The sequence below is a fragment of the Pleurodeles waltl genome, chromosome 1_1, assembly GCF_031143425.1.
Source record: "Pleurodeles waltl isolate 20211129_DDA chromosome 1_1, aPleWal1.hap1.20221129, whole genome shotgun sequence".
NCBI lineage: Eukaryota > Metazoa > Chordata > Amphibia > Caudata > Salamandridae > Pleurodeles > Pleurodeles waltl.
Genome location: NC_090436.1, coordinates 992,715,446 through 992,737,407, shown reverse-complemented (window position 1 = coordinate 992,737,407; position 21,962 = coordinate 992,715,446). Strand labels below are relative to the sequence as shown.

At 43.2% G+C, this 21,962-nt stretch overlaps 1 long non-coding RNA gene across 1 annotated transcript in view; it reads right to left on the bottom strand.

The window, feature by feature from the left end:
• Positions 1 to 3,758: 3,758 nt before the first annotated feature.
• LOC138286394 (uncharacterized) overlaps positions 3,759 to 21,962 on the bottom strand; it is a 37,047-nt gene continuing 18,843 nt past the window's right edge. The window contains exons 3-4 of the long non-coding RNA XR_011201988.1: positions 20,402 to 20,620; positions 3,759 to 3,911 (exon numbers count right to left, since the gene is read on the bottom strand). This is a non-coding gene — a long non-coding RNA (uncharacterized lncRNA). The remainder of the gene's footprint in view (positions 3,912 to 20,401; positions 20,621 to 21,962) is intronic.

Sequence of the window (21,962 nt, the reverse complement as noted above, 5' to 3'; positions counted from 1 at the left end):
ACCCAGAGTGAAAAAAAAAAATCATCAGGGCCCCCCTCCGAATTTTTCACAACTATTCTGTTAACTTGCCAATGTTTAAATATATCTAGACACTTAAACTTTGCAGTTCTGTTAATGTTTTGATAATGCTGTAAAATACATGATGCCAAACATACTATTCTGGTCAGTCAGGCCTTACTGATGTGTAAAAGTATCCACAGTGATTATTAGAAGAGGGGGTATGAAGAGTATGCAGAGTCCCATCACCTTTTGACACATACTCCTAGCTTGGATATTAATGACAAAACATGTTAGTGAAGGCCCATTGCAGAGCGGTTCTGGTGTTAAACCTTTTTTTCAGCCCCCTTATCAGCATAATGCTTCTTTTGACCAGAGCCTGGCGCCCCACTGGGATAATTTGAGGCCGCCCAGTTTGAAGACCGCTGATCTAATACATAGCTCTTAACTCTCAAGCAAACGGGTTGAAAGCACCCTAGAAAACTGCTTAACTTTTAGATGCTTTAGTCATTTATTGTGACATGCTCCAGTACTTTCTTTTTTCCAACCATATCCAAAGATTTTCATTTTTTTAAATATAATTTTCGTCCACTTTCATTCTTTTATTAGAACAAATCACCATGTCTTGACTCCCCACCCACCAAAAAGACTCACCTAACTCTTCCCTCATCAGGCTCCTTGCAGCCATCTCATGAATGGACCATGTACTCTGTTCAAGTGATCAATTTAGCTAAGTATGCAGATTGCTGCACAGAAATAGTATAGTATGTACAATGCATACAAGTGTCTGAAATCAAGTAAGAGTTTTAGTAGCAGAAGAGAAGGCATGCTACCTTTGGGCACTAATGTTGTTGTTTATGCACAATAGCATGGACGTTATTGCACTTAGTTGCAATATAATAATTATTCTTTCAATGGTCTGGCTTCATCTCTTGACATGGACATCTAATAAAGGAAAATATGTTTAAATTTAATTTATGAAAAGTTCAAACATATTTTTGTGAGGATACATTACTTTGTTGCTGTGTGTCTCCTACTTCTAATGCATCACCGATCCCTTTAATGTGTCTAGACAACCTGTTTTAAAACTTAAGTTGATGGATTATGTGCAAAGAATTATTGAAATCTGTTAATTGGCCACAGTTGGTACAAACATATGGACAACTTCAAACTCACTGTTCACTTTAGAGGGTTGCCGTTTGCCATTTTCCAGCTCATACCCTGTGTGCTTACAGCCTTTCTCTGATCACATCTGCTTGCTTGGAGTGGTTAACAACTGAGCATTGTGTATTCCCTCTAGACAACCACACAAGATTGGAGCTTAGGCATGACTTGGTGGTCTCTAATGGGCCATCGGGACAGGATGGGAGGGAGGAGCTGGCCACAGCCTCACACTTACTCCTGAATAGTCTGTGTTCAGACCCCCACACAAAGGGCTGCATACCCCCCTGTAGTGAGGCTTGAGCCAGGGCAGGAAGGCACCACTGTTTGTAAGAGCTAGACCTCAAACCCTCTCACTTCAGTACACTTCTGGGCCTATGAATACCCTGCCAGGAAGAAGGATTCCTGTGGTGTAGTATAAGGACAGCCACTTTGCTGGACTATTGCTCTGGAAGAACTGCTGCCTAGCTGTGCTGACCTACTGCTTGCTGCCCTCCCTACCTAGGTGAAAAGGACTGGACCTGTATCCCTCCAAGTGAGAACCCAGATTTACTCCAAGGGCCAGCCAACTGCGCACCTGATTTGAAGTATCAGGAATATAAAAGACTTCCAACCAACCCAACTGGACTCTGCCAGCTGTGAGCCTGACCTGTCAAATGGTGCCCTCCGATTCCTTGACCCTTGGAGGTAGATATTTAGGTGCTGCTCCAACAGAACCACTAATCGCTGCTGTTGCGTGGACAGAACTGGTGTATCTCTGTCAGTGCATGTATGAAACGGCGCATCACTTTCGGAACCGGCACTGCAGAGTTTTCTATGGCAGAAGGCTCCTGTTTCCTCATCAACAATAGCTTAAACGATGACGCCGAACTCCCTGTTACAGCCACTGCTCTCATCGGTATCAGTGAATCTCCTCAAAGTTGTGGTTCGGAGCCACCACAACGCTTCCGCACTAGGATTTTAAGTTACTTTGGTTCAGCGGGCTAACATGGGTCCACGTTGCCGGCCACGCTTCATCAAAGTCAGCCTGAACTTTTGACTTTTTTCCAGTCCAGAGCAACCAGATGAGACTGATTGGCGCTTTCTGCTTCTTAGCTGTTTTCTGCAGTTTATTCTTTAGAAATTCAAAACTCATGTACTACTTATTGGATTTTTGTTGTTTTTGTCTTTTTTATTTGTTAAATTGAATTCTATTTTTCTAACTAGGTGTGGTATCTTTTTGTGTGGTGTTGTCACTATTTTACAATTTGAGGTGTTGCACAAATACTTTACATATTGGGCCTGATTACAACTTTGGAGGACGGTGTAAAACCGTCCCAAAAGTGACTGATATACCACCTACCGTATTACGAGTTCCATAGGAAATAATGGACTCGTAATACGGTCGGTGGTATATCCGCCACTTTTGGGACGGTTTAACACCGTCCTCCAAAGTTGTAATCAGGCCCATTGTCTCTTAAGTTAAACCTGACTGCTCTGTGCCTAATGCTGGGGTGAATATAGCCTTAGAACCCGCCGTAGCGGGCTCTACCGGCTATTAAAGGCCCGCTCCCGCGTTAAATGCCCGAGCCGAAGGCGAGGGCATTTAACAAGGGAAAGGGCCTTTAATAGCCGGTAGAGCCTGCTACGGCGGGTTCTAAGGCTATTAGAACATTCTGCCACTCAGGGCAGAATGTTCTATTAAAAAAAAACATATTGCTCACGGAGCCCGAGGGGATTAAAATCCCCTCGGGCTCTGTGAGGCTTTGTACACAGGTGTTGCTGTGAACAAAGCAAACATTGGAATGTTGGCTCTGCGGGCTTTTACCGGCCAGTAAAAACCTGCAGCACTCCATTGTTTTCAATGGAGCTGCCAACGTTCGATTGTTCTAATACAGGTTAATTTATGGCGTGTTTGTGGCTTACCATGACTAGAACTGCGGTTCCTGCTTGATCAGCGTGCATACCTCTGTCAACCAGAACCCAAATTCTAACAACACCCCGCAGCTGGCAAAATAAACCTGATTGTGTGTGTGGTTCCTTAATTATTTTTATATCAAAAACATACTTCCTACTTTAGGAATCTGTTTTTAAAAAAACTAAAGGTTTAGTAGCTGGCATCCAAAATGAACGCTGGCCGTCCACCAAATCTTTGGTACCTGGTCCCTATGGAGGAATAGACAATATGACAGTCCCTCTTAAGTAAAGAGATCACTGATGGGACAACAGTAATCTCTAAATTTGGTGGGCAGTAATCCATCTGGTTGGCGCACATAATGTCCTACTCTTCCCTGGCAGATAGACAGCCACTCATCAAGCTATAATCTGGCCCATAGTTAATTGGTGTACGAGAATACAACTTTCTAAGCGTGGGGACTGGGGTTCCATCAATGAGTAATCAGTAGTACATTCAACAGAGGCTCCATTGGCAGTGAGTGATTGGTTCCCCACCTCCGAATGAATGTGGTTTTGCACGAGCAATAATATCTAATATTGACCCTGTGATGGAGTCTTGTATAAAGCAATCTTGGGTTAAAATTTTATTGAAAACTGTTCACTGGTGGAAGCTAATAGTGTGTCAGTGGTTAAGGAATAAGCAAACACATAGAAAATCCAAATCACAAGAAGATACAGTGAGTTTATGGAAACAAAATTAATGTTTAATGAAAAGACATTAACACTCTACACCACCGTAGTGTATGTTCCAATACACTGGAATGTTTTACTAAAATGTTGTTTTAAGTTGTCATCCAGAGTCACTGTTTCACATCCTCCTATAAGATAAAAAGAAAACAACTATTAAAGGAACATGTATTTTCCGATACATTTTGCCTATTGAAATGATAATACTTTTTGACCCTAACAGTAAAACAAGTTAAAATATGGGAGTCCATCTATAATATAATGCTACTAAAAAACTATACTATCATGCAGTAAATGTGTACAAACGTGTACAAATGAAGTAGAATGGAACATGTTAAGTACAGGTACTCAATCGCATAGTGCACACAACATTTAGAGAAGATTGTGTGTTGTCCCTTAATGTTTATTCGTGGTAGACTTACTGAGGCATCTTTTTGTAATTCCATCGCAAAAGTAGTGCTATTTAAACTCTGACATTGTCTGCAATTTGAATGAAAAAATAATAATTTGCCCTTTGTGTATTCTAGACTTAAGTTTCTGTAATATGTCACAGTAGCATGATATACAAGCTAAGCACTGAGGTGCTGTTTTGCAAAGGTAAACATACACTTTTGTGCAACTTTACAATTGTTTGCTATTCACAAATGTGTTTTACTAGTAGTATCTCTACAACTGCAGAGTTTTTGCACATAAAAAGATAGGGCAGTACAAGACAGTATGAAACGTACACAAAAGAGTAAGTTTACTTTTTCCTACCTTTTCCTGGCAGTGCCTGGATACTCTCCTGAGTGTCAAGCAGTGTTCTACAAATCAACCTTACAGTACAATGCATTACCTTTGTGAATACGGCCCTGAGTGTGGTGCTGCCAAAATCACTGAAAGTACTGGAGTCCCTTCTGCATTGTTTGACTATTTACTGAAGCAGGTCTTTCCATTCCATCATACACAATAGGTTTATTTTTTAACTTGCATCAACACATTTTCTAATTTACAGTGAGCTATTCTGATACCCACAACATAGATGAGTGTATATAGGTTCTTACTACAATTCATAACAAGAAAGCTAGCAATTGATGTTATAAACTGCTAAGTAAGTATCTATATCCTTAATGGAGTTCTCAATACTTTCAACTGCTTATAAGGCCTTCCCTTTAATATGGAGATAGAGGAATTAGGGTTAGATGTACGAAGCATTTTTGAGGTCACAAATGGCTCTATTTGCAGAATAGGACTGCTTGCGATCACAAACACCCCTTTTCTGATGTACAACCCTCAAATTGCTATTTGGTAACAAGCTACCCAATCACAATAAGGGTTTGTGATCAAATCCAAATTCAGTGTTTGAGAGGGCATGTTTAGGACATCCCTTCCAAATATTTAATAGTAGTGGTATGTATTAATTTTTTGCAACGGAATGCAGGTCGCAATACATTAATCGTTTACCACCTTCGCAAAGGAACTGGTAAGCCATTCATAAATGGGAAGGGGTCCTGCAGGGACCCCTTCCCCTTTGTGACTGTTGACCAAAACTTTTTTTTAAATACATCCTGCTTTTATTTCACAGTTGCATTAAAAGAGATTCATTTATTTCAAAGCAATCATAGACAGGGTGGTCTGCTGACCTCATTAGAACACCATCCCTGCCATTCCTAATGGGTCTCTAACTGCGCTCTACCCCATTAATATTCATGAGGTAGGTCAATTTGTGAGCTACTAAGAATTGCCAATTTAAAAATAAAAGTTTCATACTATAATAATAATTCAGAAAATATTGCTATTTGGAAATTGCTTTTCCAGATGTGACTACATCTGGCTGATCCTGTAGAGAAGAAGAAATATCTAGTATTCTAAACCTTGGACGTATTCCTCAAGGCTCTTCATTGATTACCACTTTGTTCAGTCTAGCTGTGATTCCATTATCCAGACTAATCCAGTAATTCAACTTGTCTTTGTGTTCTATGTTGATGATACTCCATTTATTTAGGGCTGGATGCAAACATCGATTTGCGCAAAGTCATTTTATTTGCAGCTGTTTCGGACTGGATGTTGTTCAGTTGTTTGAAACTTAGCACTGACTAAACAGAGGTAGTGGTACTCGTGGACCCCCACAGTCAGGTCATCAATGTAGTGGGCCTACCTTGGGCTCATGTGCACATCCCAGAAGAACAGTAAGGAATCCAGGAGTACCTTCTGATGATGCATTTTCCTTTAATCCACCAGTGGCCCAGGTCCCCATTTCTGTTTTTTCCATCTTAGAGTTCTTAAAAATATTATTCCTTTTCTCCTCGTACATTATTATATGCTCCAGGCAAAGGTGGACTTCCATCTGGATTATTCTATTGCTATTTACTTGGAGGTTCCTTCCATGGTTGTCCACCAACACAGTCGGTTCATGACACAGCAGCCCATCTTCTGTTCAAAGTGCCACAAAGTACCCCTATTTTTGGACATCTTCGTTGACTACACTGACTTTCTGTACGAAATGCTTAGGTTTTCTTTATGATTTTGGCAGTCAGAATGATCCTACCCCTAATGCTGTGGGGAGGAGGCTGCAGTCATACCGGTGGTCTCGCCCCAGTTGTATTATGATGTTTCCACTGGGCTCATCGTCGGAAACAGTGCAGCGCATTGGCCTCAACTTCCTTAAGGGAGCCGAGACCAATGCTGTGGCACAACAGAACCCTGCACAGCAAACAGTGCGCTTTCCAAGGGTGTTGGCCCCCTTGCACTGCACATGGGCATGGGCATGGGCAGTGCAGGACCACTCCCCCCCTTTAGCCCCCAGCACTAGCTTTCTGCCAGCTTTTTCATGGTGGGCAATCTTCCATGAAAAGGCTGGCTGAAAGAGGACTCATGATCAGCACTGAGGATTGAACTCAGTGTCACCGTGGATGACCGCGACTCCAACCACCGCCACCCCGTCGGGATCCATGATCCTGGTAGTGGCAGCGGTCTCCTGGTGGTCCAACTACCAGAGTCATGATCTGGCAGTCGGACTGTCAGGAGTGCAGCAGTCCGACTGCCACCATAGGTTTGGCAGTCCGCAGTCCTCAAAGTGCCAAACTCATCATGAGACCCTTGATCTTCAAAACACTTTGCATCTGTTTCAAGGCTCTGCCTTACAAAATGCTTCCTTTATTCAGCAACTCTTTAAATTGTACTCCTTAGTGTGCCCTGTCATCTGCCACTACTTTTAGAGCCTTTCAAAGATCAACAAACAGCATCAATGTGACTGAGGTTTCTCTTACCAAGTTCCAAAAAAATGTAATGCTCTACCCCTTGAGCTACACTACTCTCACGTTTTCTCTATTTCTCTTTTAGAAAAACACTCAATACCTCACTTTTTGGCTAATAGATGGATGACCTGTCTGATGCTATGTTTCAGACTTTGAGTGCCAGGACACCGTACAGTTATTTGTGTACTTTACAGATGTTGTAAATAAATAAATGAAGTAACTATTTGGATTACATAACATTTTTCTGACGTATGCCAATTTTATACATTGCCTGCTTTAATGGAAGGCACACCTGTAACACATGGTGTTCGAGCACTAACCTGCATCTGCTGATAATCCTGAGTGCTTTGCTGATTTTTGCTGTCAGGAAAGGGTTTGGGCTCTGTCCTGTTTGGCAAAAAGCACTGCACACCATGCAGAACTGAAAGCCAGACAACACACCCGACAGATTCTAATAAGAGGGTAGGAATTCTCCCAGAGGAATCTGATTGAATTCTCTTGAAGAGCATGTATGGGGCTGCCTGGAACCCCAAACCAAACTCCCAAAAAATCTTGTGAGCGACTCAATAACAATGAGCCCCTTCTTAAGTTGAACAAAGATGGTTAACCTCCTAATGATTACTTTGCTCTGGCTTCCATACATCCATACTACCCACCCCGGAGAAATATTGTGTGAGCACAGGGAAAAATAAATTGCCTTGATATTGCACAGGTGCATAATGATTTCCTGGAGGATCTGTATTACAGAAGGGACCATGGAAGCTTCTATGGCCACTTCTTTATTACGAAAGCACGCCAGAGGACCAGAGATGGATGGATGCAAATCCTTTATGAGTCTTAGTGGCAATACAGAATTGTACAGCTATATCAACTTTCTTTCAATATTCATTTATTCATTCAGGTGGGTTTGTCGCTATTTGATGGCCTTTTTCTGTTTTACAATATTATTTCAAAATTTGTTTTATTATATAAATGGGTGTTACTTTTCCAAAATGCTTGTCCTTGTATCTATGATCTTTTCTTTACAAAGCCAAAACAGAGAGACCACTGTTACTCGTAATGCATTTGATGGATAATTTTATGTTGCTGCCTTTGTCAATTACATTTCTGTATGTATGACTCACATATAAGGCACTTTATAACTTATCAATGTATTTATTTATTCATTTAATTATGTACTGCCATGTACATCACAAATATTTGGGTTGGTCCTGCAGTTTGTGAAAGATAAAGAATATCAACTCAAAACGGATAAGACACAAATTAGAAACACTTTCTTGATATTGTTTCTATGGTCGCTATACATTTGAGTAATTGAGGCGAAATTTAAATTACGGCGGTGCAATTCATGTAATAATGGGATTCGCTTTACACTTGTGCTTGTGCTGTTCGCAGCAAAATGTTTCTGCAAAATATGGCATTCGTGGTCAAAATTTACCATGAACATATGCGAACAACAGAACGTGAGCAGCTGTTGCTCACTGTGCTCCTGTTAGATGCGCCCTCATGATAAATAATAATGCAAGAACACATTTTGTGCTAAAATATAGCGTAAACTGCAGATATGCATTTTGTATAATTATGCGTAATTTTGCATTATTTCGTTGAAGTTTCAAGTATATTATGTATATTATGCAAAAGCAAAATGCATGAATTTCATATAAACCTAATTATGATTTGGACAGAGAGGTATCCTCAGGTGAGCTACTGTTTCACCCATTCACATCTGATTTGGTGTAAGGACACCACAGTTTTCTTGGCGTGGAAACACCGAGGGCCAGATTTACAAGGCCCAAGCGCCTCCTTGAGCCACATTAGCATCATTTCTGTTATGCTAATGTGACTCAAGGAACCATTTTTCGCTGCTCCATATTTGCAAAGTGGCGCAAAGGCATGCATTTTGCCACTTTGTGACCCCTTGTGCAGCATTATGCCTCCATTAGGCATGGTGCATGCAAGGGGGGCATTTCGGCATTAGGAGGCCAGCAAAAATAGCACAATGAAATTTACGAGATTTCACTGCGCTACTTTTGGCGTAATTTTTAACACTTTCTCAAAGCAGGTGTTAAAGTTATGCATCAATGGGCCTTCTTGCATTTTACTGCACTAGCATCTACATTTTTTAAGATAGTGCAGCAGAGTGCCACAATAGTGCAAAAATGGTGACACTATTGTCCTAATGTGCGCCATGGTGCGCCATATTGTAAATAGGGCACAACCATGGCATCGTTAAGTGGTGGTAGGGACACGCAAGAAAAGTGACGCATCAGGACCAATGCACCACTTTCTTGTTAATCTGGCCCTGAGTCCGAACATATAGGCAGCTTTCATTGATGCTGTGGGCACAAGCCCAACCTGCCCTGCCAAACTGCCAACTATGGCACATGGGAACAAAGCTAGTTCTCTCTGCTAGGATACAGTTGGTGAATGGTTGAGGTTGAAGAAGAGGAGGGGTACAATAAGGCCCATATTTATACTTTTTGACGCTAAACTGCGCTAACGCAGTTTAGTGTAAAAAAATTTTGCGCCGTCTAACGCCATTCTGAAGCGCCATGCGGGCGCCGTATTTATGGAATGGCGTTAGACGGCGCAATCAGACCGGCGCTGCCTGGTGTGCGTGGAAAAAAAACACGTAGACCAGGCAGCTCCGGCGTTGGGAAAAAATGACGTTAGGGCGTCTTAAAATGGCGCAAGTCCGGTTGACGCTAAAAAATCGGCTTAACCCGACTTGCGCCATTTTTTTTCGACGCCCATCCCCCATCAACATGACTCCTATCATTGTAAAGATAGGAGTCATGCCCCCTTGCCCAATGGCCATGCCCAGGGGACTTCTGTCCCCTGGGCATGGTCATTGGGCATAGTGGCATGTAGGGGGGCACAAATCAGGCCCCCCTATGCCACAAAAAAAAAAAAAAAAAAAGGACCTGAACTTACCTTAATGTCCATGGGATGGGTCCCTCCGTCCTTGGGTGTCCTCCTGGGGTGGGCAAGGGTGGCAGGGGGGGTCCCTGGGGGCAGGGGAGGGCACTCTGGGCTCATTTTGAGCCCACTTGTCCCTTAACGCCATGCCTGACCCAGGCGTTAAAAAGCGGCGCAAATGCGCCGTTTTTGGCCACGCCCACTCCCGGGCGTCATTTTTGCCCGGGAGTATAAATACCACGTAAAGGCCTGGGAGTCATTTTTTAAGACGGGAACGCCTCCCTTGCATATCATTAACGCAAGGAAGGGGTTCACGCTAAAAAATGACGCACACTCCGGGCACTTTGGCGCCCGAACCGTCTAACGCCATAGTATAAATATGGCGTTAGTTGGCGTTAGTTTAGCGTCGAATTTGCGTCGAAAAAAACGACGCAAATTCGGCGCAACCAGAGTATAAATACGGCCCTAAGTGTTTTATTGGCTCTCTAACAGAAGATCAGAATCTTCAAATTGTCTAAGGCTCCATTATGGGCTGTTTGGTAAATTCGAGTAGTAATATAAGGCCTAGTATTATTATTCCCAACTGATATTATCATTTCATTTAGTAGCCATTTCAAATCTGAGCCTGGAATGAGGAATATAGTGCGCATTACTGAATTTCTAGGCTTTTTACTACATATTTGTTATTAAATTCCTAGTCCTTTTTTTGCCACATGTGGCACCTTTTTTAGCAGGGGGATAATGTGAGGAGACGGCAGGTGATATTACTAGAAGTAATTCCACACCTGATAAAACTCGTAATCATGCAGAGTAGCAATTCCACCCAAAATTTGAATAATTACTGCTCTGCACATTTAATAACGAAATCCTAAGTTTCAAAGGGCACATTGAGAATTAGCAGACTGCGTTACCTGCTTGTCCTATATTACAATATTCCTGGAAATACGTTTACGCTAAAATAGCAGAAACCTTTGAGGATGAAGATAAACCTAGCTTACAAAAACAATTGTGTATGAGCATTCATCATAACATGATTTAGGCATGTTTTGTTAAAGTTAACATCAGTAGCTTGGTTCGACTCGTGGTTTCTAGAGCACAATTAGACATTAGCCCACTCACAGCCAATCAGTGCATATCTCATGTCATTGTCTGGACAAAGTATAGTCTATCAATCCATTGTCTGGACAAAGTATAGTCTATCAGGCCAGAGTAAATAATATTAATTTATCTGGATATAGAAATCTCATTCTTAGCTGGGAAAACCTCTGCTTATAAATGTTTGTGCAGGGTTCAGGCATTGGGAGCCCCGGACTTAGATACCTAGGAACTGATGTACTAAGGTTACATTCACAAAAAGTGGTCACAAATGGTGACGAATTTTGGCAAATGGAATATGATTTTGCAAACTAACCTATGTAAAGATAGGTTGGTTTCCAAAATACCAAATTGAAGGGAGTCGCAGAATGACCTGATCACTCCTGTGATTGGTCATAGTCACAAGGACCACGGGCTGCAGGGAACAGTAGTAGACAACCATTCCTGTGACTTCTTTCCAAAATGGAAAACATTTTTTTTTAAATTAACCAGAGTTCCTTAAAGGAACCCATGTGCTTTGAAAATAAATATTTTTCTGTTTTGGAAAACGTCAGGGAGAGCAGGCAGTGGTGCCCTTGAGCTGTCACTGTGATTTCCTTGTCCGATTGCACCCTTTATTCATTGTAAATCACTTGCCACTCCCACTTCTGACATGCTAATAGATCAATGTATTACAACAAGAATTATGGTTGCATACTATTGATACATACCGTACCTACTCGCAGCTTGGAAGGAAAAACCATAACATGCCAATCCAGATTCCGATTTGGTATGGGTTTCTAAACCCCTTTTGCTATTTATTAAAAGCTTTCTAAATCTCAAAATTGCACTAGTATCCAAGAAAATTCACGTAGCCATTGCAAATTTGTAATTGAGGTCTTGTGATGTCTAAATCACTTCGACATCTGCCCCTAATTCGTCAACAGCGTCTTGAGGTGGACATAAAATGGGCAATGCTATATCAACTGTGTTGTGTTTACTTTTGGTATCTCGTGTGTTACTGGGTGCAATGTGCTCGCGGGATGGTCAGCAGGGAGCCATTGGACATTCCAGAATGTCAGATGCTCCCTGGTGGCCGTTGTGAGCGGTCGTGCTGGCTTTATTTATTCACCAGTAAACTTATACTTGACCTCTATTGGATCTCCGTGTGAAGAGTGTATCCAACAGACTGCCTATTCCTACAGTTGTTATTATTTATCTTGTTAAAATAACTTATGTGTTGGTTATGTTTGCCATTTCCATGTTTGTTGTTTCGATGTGTCTGCTCCTTTTTATATCAATGCATTTCAGGGGTGTCCATCACTGGTCCTTGGTCGTCGAATACATTGGCAGTCTTTCAGGATTACCATTGTTTTTGGATGTAAATTTAGTTTATGTGAGTATCCGGCTAATCTGGCAGGGGACAAGCCCTTCTGTACATACTTTGGGCATTTCTAATGTACTGTATTTTATATATAGATAATTAAAAGAAGAAGACCCTTTGTAAAAAGAAAATGAAAAATATGTATTTCTGCCTTGGCCGCTCATTCAGGTTCTAGATCTGAATACATTGAAGGGAAATTGAAGAAAACGAACTATTCATGCACAAAGGAAGGCTCACATCATACTTGCTGAAGAACGTTAGCTAAAGCAGACATCAACAAAAGAACAGGAAGGCAGAGAGAAATGTTTTTTGACTTAACCACACTGAAACAAAGAATATTTGTCGACGTTTGGACTAGAAGGAACTCTGAAAAGTGCAGGAGGAACATGTGATCCTTTGCTGTAGGTATCCAGGCTCAATGCAGGAAGCCGTTATACATTTGGCTTGATTGGGTGATGAGTGATACCTTCAGCCATTTGTGGCTTCAATTTAAATACGGGTACCTGAATGGTGTTAATTTAGGGAAATACAGGGCCACTGCATACCGATATTTTAAGGAGTCTTAGGTGCTCTTATATATTAAAAAACATTATGAGCTTGATGTGACACACGTGACAGGAAGCACAGAGTGGACTGCCAGATTCTATTGGTAATAATTTTCTTAAACAAACTTGCTATATTTTTTTGTTACCGTTTTTGTAATTGAAGGTAAATAATGCGACAGGTAAAGAGCATTTCAGGAGAAACACAATATTGTCAGTCAAATTAGTTACACAGATTGTTAGACAATCAACACAAACTTTACAGTCCTTTCTCCTTACAATTATTTAGCCATCGTTTGTGGAAGAGCCGGTAGGTTTGTCGGCATTTCTCCCTGGCCCATTAAAATAGAGTCATTGCAAATGTTGACCATATAGGTATTCCAGGTCCCCCAGATTTTTAACCATTTCTGGGGACAGCCTCTCCCTTCGTAGACCACCCTCTGAGCCAACATGCACTAATCCATGTCCATCCACCATTCACTCACCTGTGGTATCTGACCTCCTCCCCCAATCAAGTGCAATGTTGCATTTGTCATTCATTAGGCCTAGTGCCCACCAGATTTGCTTCATGTGGTTCATGTCCATCTCACTCCATATATTGTGGTGATACCATTTTGCAGTGGCGGGCAGAGAGCCCCCCCCCCATTACTGCATACATTGCCTCCCACAAGCCCTGCAACTCGGGACAGTCCCATAGTACATGATAAAATGTGCCTGTTCTACAACATCTATTCCGGCAATGTCAGTAGTGGTTCTACCCATCTTGAGCAATGTGGTTTGTGCATAGAAGGAATAATGCAATATTTTTAATTGGACCATTCAGAAGCTTGCAATGATAGCCACCTCTCTAGCTGATGCCAGGGCCTCCACCCACTCATCATCTTCTAACTTGCCCAGATCTTGCCTGTACTGGTCCCTTAGGTGTTGCAGTGTGTCGGTGTGTGGTTGAGTAGTGTTTTGTATGTCACAGAGATTGCTTTCCATGTCAGGTGCTCGTTGAGCAATCAATCTTCCAGGGGGGGAGACTTCAGGGGCCTTCTATCCCTTTGGCAATACTGCTCTGAGTGCATGGCACACTTGTAAGTATTAATAAGTCTATGTGCAGGCCAGGTGGTAGTCAGATTGCAAATCCACCCACCTGGGACAGACCTATCAGGTCCCATTTGTCGAAATCCAGCTGTGATCCCAGGGTGCCTAGGACTGTGAAATCCCACAAGGGTAGCATGTGTGAGTTTACTCCGCTATCCCAGGGTTTTCAAAGCTTTAAACCAGATGGCCACCACCATTTCCGTGGGACTAATGAGGGATGGATTCTGAAGAGAGCTGAATAGTGCCTTGACATATCCAGACGGTTGCATGAAGAATCTATCCATCTGCAGTGCTGGTTCCTCCAGTGGGAGGTGTACCCATTGATTGATGGTGGTAAGCTGGGCAGCCCAGTAGTATTTCCGAATACCAGGGAGTGCTATTCTGACTTGTACCACCCCTTGCTTAGTTTGTGTAGTGCAATTCTGGCTGGGCTTCCATTCCAGAGTAGATGAGAGCCACTGGTCCGTGGCCTATACTGGGACAACACATGGTTTATCAAAATATCTCTGTATGCCGATGATGTCCTTTAATACATTACGGACCCTACCAACACTCTCACCAGACTTAGGCAAATCTTTACCACCTTTGGCCAAAACCCCTGTTAATTGGACAAAACCCCTAATCTACCTCCTGAGAGACAGGAAGCCACGATTGCCCCGGGACTGTGAAGCAAAAATAGTTACAGAAGTTTTCCGCTATTGTGACATATATATCACTACAAAGCCCGAGCTCTTTAACAGTGAAAACCTCCTGCCTCTGCTGTACAGGCTGCGACAAGACTCTCGAACCTCAAGGCAAAGAGGAGTGGTGACAGGAGGCAACCTTGGCCACGCTGGAGGGCGAACAATTATCCATTAAGCTTCACCTGTGCCAGTGGGCCTGTTTAGATCAATTTTACTTATCTGATGAAGCAAGGACCTCAAACATATATGCGGCTGTTCCACTGTGTCAAAAGCCACTTTTGCATCGAGTAAGAGTACCAGGCCACTCTCTAGAAGGTTGTGGGACTGGCATAGCACCCCATGGAGATGTCTAAGGTTGAGAGTGGTGCTTCAGCCTGGCATAAATCCCGATTGGCTTGGGTGGACCAAAGACAAGATAACTTTGAGTAGGCAGGAAGCCAATACTTTTACTAGGATTTTAGCCTCAGCATTGAAGAGAGTTCTAGGTCTGTATGAAGAACAACCATCAGGTGGCTTTCCTTCCTTGAGTAGGATCACTATGGTGGACAGTCACTGATTGCTTGACAGTGAACCAATATGCCAACTCTTCTCGAACATATGTCACAGGTAGGAGGCTAGCTTGAAGGCCATCATCCTTATAGGGCTCGATGGGCACTCCGTTGGGGTTAACAGCCCTGCCAGAGTGAAGATCTTGGAGGGCTAGGTTTATCTCCGCTTCGGTCAGTTTGTCATCCAGGAGGGCCCTATCAGATTGCTTGAGTATTGAAAGACAAAGGACATTCAGGAGTTCTCTAGAGTCATCTGCCATCGCGGTGGCCATCAGGGAGTAGATCTTGGTGTAATAGGTGGCAAAGGTGTTGGCTATTCCCAGTGGGTCACAAACTAGTTTTCCAGAGCCAGTCTGCACCTCTAACACCCAACAGCCCACCCCCTCCCTTTTATTTACCCAGGCCATGAGTTTGCCTGCTTTTTTGCCCACTTATAACAGGTGATGTTGTGTTGCCTTCTAGCTCGTTTTTGCGGCATCAGTGGCCTAATTTTTATATTGTTGTTTTAAGTGTAGGGCATGACGGGCTTCAGTTGGTTTGCTTTGCAGAAGATCATTTTCCATTCCTCTTGCAACTCTTCTTCAAAGGCCTTGATTTTAGCCCATTTATCTCATTTGTGTCCTGATATCAGTGAGTGGCCTTGGACACGAATAATAGTTTTATATGCCCCCTTTAGTGTCTATGGTGAGTCTACTGACGCAGTATTTTTAGCAAAGTATTGGTCTCTGGCCTCAATAAGTCCCTTTCTAATGAATGGTACCTTTAAATATCAAGGGCTGCAGACACTTTTGCACCATCCTGGCTCCCTGTAGAGTCCGAAGACTGCTCCGATCGGAGAGTGTTGCGATATCCTTCTGGCTAGATGCTGGACCTCTGAGCAGTGATGGAGATGTTGTGTGAGGATGAAGAGATGATCAATTTGGGAGAGGCCCCCGTATGCCCCAGAGTGAGAGGTAAAATATTTTGTGGTGGGGTTGTTTGCACTCCTAGGTTTGATAGGGCCATGGCTGAGAGAAAATTAGGTAGTGGTCGACAGAAAGATCCAATAAGTCTAGGGGGGGAAACAATCCCATTCCTCGCACATCACCAAGTTAAAGTCCCTTCCCAGTAGTAGTTTACCCTCTGGTATTGCAAGCAGTAGGGCACTTAGGTCAGGCAACAGCGATTCATGCAGAAGGGGAGGGACGAAGCCAGAATGCACATTATTTGTGACACCCTCCCAGGCCTCTGTGAGGCTTACATATCAAAGCTGGGCATCTGACCACATTCGGTGAATAATTAGTGGGGGTGACTTACGAATAAGGATCCCCACCCACCAGGATCTTTTAGTGTATTCTGTATGTCAGCCATTCTGTGCCCCCATCTGTCTAGGGCACGATATGTGCCACCTTTCATGTGCATCTCCTGGAGGAGGACAATGTCGGGAAAACTGAGTTTTATGTATTGCAGCACTATCCCTTCTTTTATTTTATCTCCTAGGCCATTGATGTTCCAGGAGAGGAGTTTTATGCTGGACTTATTGGAGGGGTTACGAATATGTGTGTAGAACTACTGGTTTTGCCTGGGTGATCAGTCCGCCAGCATTCCTTTGGGGGAATTTGTGGTTGTGCGAGCATGTCTTTGCTTCTCTGTTCAATGGGAACCAAATGCTGCTGTACCTTATGTAACAAAACAAAACTAGAAACAAAGCCCCTGAACTGCATCCCTGCCCTGCCTCTCTGCCTAGCAGACCTAGAACATAGAAGAATAGCTCTCACCCCTAAATAAGACTAGAACTGGGATAGCTTGGACAGTCGCCAACAACCACTCCCCCCCCACACCTCAATGCCAGGTCATAGCTGTAACCTGTTACCAATAGACCTTCATCATCATTACTTATCTGAGTAGTCATGATGGTGCAAGCTGTCAATTCATCATTATATACTTAATGAAGAGAGAAGGGAGTATGATGGTGAATAGTAGGAGAAGGGTCTCTGCTCCTGCACCAGTGTCTGGCTGATGCCTCATTCAGTCATTATATCACCACATTCCATCGCTCAGGTCATCATGTTCAGCTTGCTGGCATGCCATTCCCTGGATTTATAGTTCCGGGGAGTCAGGTCAATCTTGCTTGTTGATCGGGTCGTCACAAAATTCCTTGGCTTCAGTGCATTTCTATTTGCTGGGCAGAGCAGCGTTTTTGACGTGCACCTCCAACCAGTCCCCAGCCCTCCAGCCCCATGCCTCCTCAGGGTTGGTGAAGGGCCAGGACTTTCCTTCCTGCCGCCACTCATAGTTGTGCCTATAACAGCATAGAGTATTCTAAGCCCTATTTGTGAAAAATGCATTTTACTTCCAGAAAACTGCAGTGGAGCTTTTGCACCTGAAGCGTGAAGTCTGGGAATAAACTGATGACAGTGTTTTTGCACTTGACTGCAGGGGCACTTCATGCTGTTTGCAGGATTACATCACAGTCCCTGAAATAAAAAAGTCGGGCAATTATTGTGAGGGGTGGTTCTCCAGGATTTGGTCTGGTGTTCGGGATTCTGTGGCCCTCACGACAGAGAAGAATTTGGAAAGCATACGAGGCTGGAGGCCATTCAGAATGAGGTCGTCTATGAAGAGATCAGTTGCTGGGCCATCTCCCCTCTCTGGGACCCCTACCAGTTATATATTATTTTTTCTTGAACTACCCTCGTAGTCTTATAGTTTCACCCCCATAATCTCTGTTGTGATGCTCAATTTAACTTGAAGCTGCAGGGTGGCTATCACTGTCTGGTGGGTCACAAAGGAATCTTCTGCCTCCTTGAAGTGTGTATACATGTTGCGGAGGTCATCCAGCACCAGTGTGACCTCCGTGGACACCGTGTCTATTTTAATTTCCAGTGAGTTTTGCACACCCCAGATCGCTGCCAAAATGTCTTTAAGGGTGAATGATCCAGTGTCATCTGGGGCTTGTTTGACGGGTTGGTCGATTCCTCTGGTTTGGATCCGGTCACATCTTCATGCAGCAGCGCAATTTGCCCAGTTTGGTCTGGTGGGCAGCCCGGGCATCTCTTCTCCCCATCATAACCTCCACGGTGTTTTGCTGCTCCCAACTGAGAATTAGGAACAGTGGGAAAGCCTAGAAGTGGTACTTTCCACTGCGTGCCTGGGGATTTTCCTCTATGGGATATCTCCTTGCCACCTGTTGGATTTTCCGTCACCGGCCTATCAGATTGGTTCACTGCTGGCCGTGTGTCTGTGTGGAGCCTTCCTGTGCAAGGGCTAAAAAGGGGGTTGGGGGTCTCGCCCTTTGTCGTTTCTCAGAAGAGATCACAGTCCCTTGTACTTAGAGACCCCTGTAGCACAGTGCGTCGTAGACCAACATGATCAATGTGCTGGGTTTAGCATTCTAGGCCATTTTCCGTTGTGAGCAACTATGCGAATGAGCAATTGGATTCAGCCAGACAGTGCGCTGCTCAACCATTCAAGTACCTTATATTGTCATGTGTTCACCTTCAATGTGCCATCCCAGTATGCAAGTCAGTTGTGTTGTTGCTGTGTCTGATGTAGTGTGGCTGTAGGACATGGTTGGCCACTGTTCTCATGGCTTCTCACTTTCACTAGAAAGTCAGTATTTGTCGATTAGTTAGTAGCATGAATTGTGCCGGGGGAGCACTCCGCCACTTCAAGGGGACATTCAGGTGCTGCCTGGGTACTTCTCAAGCATTGATAGTTTTGCTGCTTCAGTGCTCTGTCATACAGCTCTCGTTCTGTCCTGATCGGTCTCCAGTCCCTGAGGTCTACTCATCAACCCCACTGCTGATTGTGGTGCACCTGGGTTTAAGTCTATGCCAGGTTTTGGCCCAGTTCCAGTTGTTTCCCTTTGTGGTATCCACATGGCCCAAGTTTGCTCACCATGGCTTAGCAGCCTCTGCTGTGTGCTCTAAAGAGGTCTGGTGGTGCCGCTGATCTACTGGTGTGTAGGTAGCATGGATGCTGACTCTGATTCCCAGTCAGGTAAAGGGATCACAGGGCGAATAGTCTCTCCTCTGGTATCAGGTCTGTTTGCAGTGCTGTGTATGGAAACCAACGGGCTTTCAGCACATCTGCTAGTTCTGGAGCCTGACGGGAGCCACGCTGCAGCCAGAGGTCTTGGCTCCACCCACTCCACGGGGTTGGCTGTCATCACCGGGGCTGCACGACTATGTGAGGCCGCGTCACCCATGCCTCTGTAGGCCCTGGTGGTCGATGGTGGCCGAACCCTGTTTTTTCATACCGCTGGGTAGGTACAGGTATACCTGCTGCCTAGAACCACTTTGTTTCTGTATCATGTGGCAGATGATGGATTATTGACCGGATAATTAGGGAATTAGGCTGGTGGGGATTTGAAGCCGCTCTAGGAAGCGGCTATCTCTGTAGGCGGCTAGCCACACACCCCTAATTACTATACTTTTATACAAGGCAGCTACCGCAACTGATTTGCTGCTGCTTGAATGCAGTCTCTAATCTGTCATTACCTGTGCCAACAAGTAAACCTGTTTTACTCAATGTCTAGAAGACCATACCTCCCTGAGGATGGTCAGTTGGGCAAGACGTTAACTTAAACAGCATAGTCAGTTTGCAAATATGTATACAAAATATAAGGCTTAATTTTCCTTCATAGCTGAAAGTTTGGTGTTCTTTGAATAACTGATCTCAAATAATGGCTATTCGAGATTTCTATACTTGTCAATAGCTTATCCTTAGATGCCCTGCCATTTTAGAAGCTCTAGGTTACACCAACAAGTTCTGCGTAAAAAAGTATTTGACATGAAAGCTAACTGTGTTCATGCTTTCTGAACATTCAGTTGTTTTTAGCTGTTTGGAAAATATTAGGTCATTTTACTGTCCTCGAGAACATAATAGGTAATTTTGCACCTTAATATGTCTAACTGGGTCCTATAACCTAAACACGCCGATGCAATTTTATGGCTGCAGGTGGCATGAAATCTATCTACATGAACGGAAACAACATATGAAATACATTACTATACCATTGTTAAGAAATGCAATACATTACATTCCCTCACATTAACAGCTATGCACCCTATGCCAATGTGAAGGCAATGATGGGAAATGTATATGTATTATTTGGCCTATATAGAAACTGTTTTTGTTGGTTCCACAAGTGTGCATTACATACCTATTATCCTGATTATCCTTGTGCTGTGGAAGCTATGGTGGGAGTAGTTGTTGGTGTAGTTGTGGTTGGAGTGGTCGTGGTGGGAGTAGTTGTGGTTGGAGTGGTGGTGGTGGCAGTAGTTGTAGTTGGTGTAGTGGTGGTGGCAGTAGTTGTGTGATGACGATGATGATGATGATGATGATAATGATGCTTTCTTTTTCCATATCCTCTGTTGTGTGACTGAAAGAAAAACAAATTTCAAACATTAAAATCTCCCATAGGTAATACCGTGGGTTTACAGCTGATATTCCTCAAGATTGGGTGGTACCAATCTCCCCAGGGCATGTACCGATTTTCTCTCTTGTTTTGCATGCTATTAATTACATACATACATAGAGAACAAAGAGATTATTGATGCACAAACAATTCTCTCATTGGATGATGTCGACTTTTCTTCAAGACCAACACGAGATTCATAGTCTGCATTGTGTTGCCACGAGAGGTGGCTTCTTAAGGGCCACACCCTTTTAAGAATAGGAGAGATGCGCTTAGTTAACATGTATAAATATAGCTTTGAAGATGATCGTGTGTCATGCAGCAGGTGACCACTGCATGGGAAATTAAACAGCAACCTCCATTCTGATACAATCACAATAACTTGTGCGACTGGCAACAGCAAGAAGAAACTTCTTGCAAATGAGACTTAAGTGAGCCGTATTGGCACATCCAACCATCAAATGTTTTCCAAATTAATCTGATTTGGATTATCAAAGCTAATTTCATTTAAGAATGAAAGTGCACAGCTTCAAAAGCCTTCTTTCATTTCTACAATGTTGGGGATAATTCTGCCAAACTCCACCTGTTTCACACATATGTACTATTATATTGAAACAAATAGATTACGTACTGATAATAGTACGCTAGGATGGGGCCTGTGCTTCGGACAGTTTTCATTAAATATACAGGTAGCGTAGTAAATGGGAAACCCACAAATATGGCTAGGAATATAAAGTTTTCAGTCCTATGATTCCCCTACCTCAGTGTGAAAAAACACAAGGCGGTGAAGCACCTGGTGCTGCAATCTGATGAAAATAACAGGTGGAAAAAACAACAGAAATAGTTTTTAAAAAAATAGTTCCAGTTGTCAAAGTTGAAACAGGAACTATTTTAACAAAGATTTCAGATTAGAAATGTTGCATGTGGATGTGTCATTTTCAACAGAAATAGAGTCTGACTTTGTTGCAATTCAAGTACTACAAAGAGCATAAGCAGCAAATTACTGAGACTGATGCAAAATGTTATTCAAATATTTAGGGGGTCATTATGACCCAGGCGGACATGCCCCTCCGTGCCGGCCTTCAGACCACCGACAGTGTGGCGGTGTAGGACCGCCAAATTATGACCACTGCAGTGAACTAGCTGATCCACCTAACACTGCCTGAGATATAATGAGTATCCTTACTGCCAAGAATTCCGTGGCATCAGTCCCGCCATGAAATCCCTGGCAGTAAGGATACTGGTGATTGGAATAATCATTCCTGTTGCCACTACAGGACTATACTAAATAAAACTTTTTTGTTGC